Source organism: Peromyscus leucopus, chromosome 3 (assembly GCF_004664715.2).
Source record: "Peromyscus leucopus breed LL Stock chromosome 3, UCI_PerLeu_2.1, whole genome shotgun sequence".
NCBI classification, from domain to species: Eukaryota; Metazoa; Chordata; class Mammalia; order Rodentia; family Cricetidae; genus Peromyscus; species Peromyscus leucopus.
Genome location: NC_051065.1, coordinates 132661553 through 132663126, shown reverse-complemented (window position 1 = coordinate 132663126; position 1574 = coordinate 132661553). Strand labels below are relative to the sequence as shown.

The 1574-nt window shown below is 39.6% G+C and overlaps 1 pseudogene; it reads right to left on the bottom strand.

Moving 5' to 3' along the window:
* Positions 1-325: 325 nt before the first annotated feature.
* On the bottom strand, positions 326-779 carry LOC114695070 (annotated as a pseudogene).
* Between the last annotated feature and the right edge of the window lie 795 nt (positions 780-1574).

Below are 1574 nucleotides of genomic sequence, written 5' to 3'. Positions count from 1 at the left end.
AATTTTCTTAACCGTTTCCTCATTATTGGAGTCATAAGTTTCTTTCTGTGCTACTAAAGGATGCAGTAAACACACTTGGGTATTAAGGTATTTTTGGAGCCAGGTTTGGTAGCAAGACCTGTAATTTTAGTGCTGAGGAAGCTGAGGCAAGCAAACTGAAAGTCTGAGGCCAGACCCTGCCTCAAAAATATCTTTCTATATATTTTGATTTATTAGTGAGTATTTAATTAGTAGAATTGCCAGGTCAAAGAGGAAACGCATTGTTTTTTAAGAGATTGATCTTTTTTCAAAACTCTGATCTACCAAGTTAGCATTTTCCACCAGCTCAGGGAGCAGAGACTTTCACAGGCTGAACAATCTTTTGTTTAGGTGCTGCTTTGGTAGGGGCCTTGGCAGCAGTCACTGCTGTCTTTTTGGACGCCTGTTTAGCCTTTTTTGCTTCCCCGGCAGCCCTGATAGCCTGTTCTCGCTGAGCTTTCCTAACTTCTGGTTTCTGATTCCTCTTGGCCATTATATCAGCAAGAGATGCACCAGCGATAGCTCGCTGGAATTCGACTGCAAGGCGACTTCTTTTCTTTTGGATTTCTTCCGACTGTCCCTTTTTGTTTTCTTCTGTAGAGGACAGCCCAGTTTATCTGCCGAGGATTCCTTTTGGAAAGGAATGCGGACTCGCATTTTGCATTAAGAAACTGGAAAACCTTTCTGTCGGTCCTGGCGTAGCACCGCCCATGTCCGGGGTAGATCTTGTACCCGCTGAAACTGCACAGCTTGACCTTCATGATGAAAGCTGCCAGCCAGCCGGAGGAAAGATGACGAAGAGAAAGGATGAATCATGGGAAAACACCTTCGAGGAAACACATTTTTATACCTTAGTGCTGTTTCTTAAGAAATGGCGGAAGGGACAGAGAGATGGCTCAGCAGTTAAGAACTCTGGTTGCTCTTGCAGAGGACCAGGCTTCAATTTCTTATATTTTCTTTTTAAAATAAGAAGAGTCAAAGCTAATGGACCAGTAAGAAATAACTTTGGTTATTTTTACATGCCTATTTGGAAGAAATTCAAATTATTTGATCTCATTAATGTGCACAACCTTTTGAGGTAGGTGATGAGTTATATCATAATTGGAAAGAATATATAATGCTACTTTAAAAAAAATTTCTTCAGCTATGATTTAGTGGGGCCCCAAATAGAATCTTTATCTTTTTGAAGAAAGTGTTGCCTGATATAAATTTGTGACCTTTAACATAAGCTCTATAAGAAAACTATTCACAGAGATAAAGGAAAAGTTTGATGCCACTAATAAAGTTCTTCCTTAATGGGTTTTAGTAAAAATAAAAGATGAATTCAGAGGGAATAAAATCAAAATTCCCTGACTTGCAAGTGTTCAAAGGCTCTACGCAAGGGACAGATAAGCAGGGCCTGGTGTGCCTCTGTTGATACTTCTAAGCATGTCTAAAATGAGTTCTAGTCTTGCATGATTGAAAACTTTCTACTTTTCTTTCTCCTGACATTGTTTTTCCCTGAATTCTTGATGGACAAAAAACGTGCCAGCTTTTCCATCAAATTCTTCATTCAA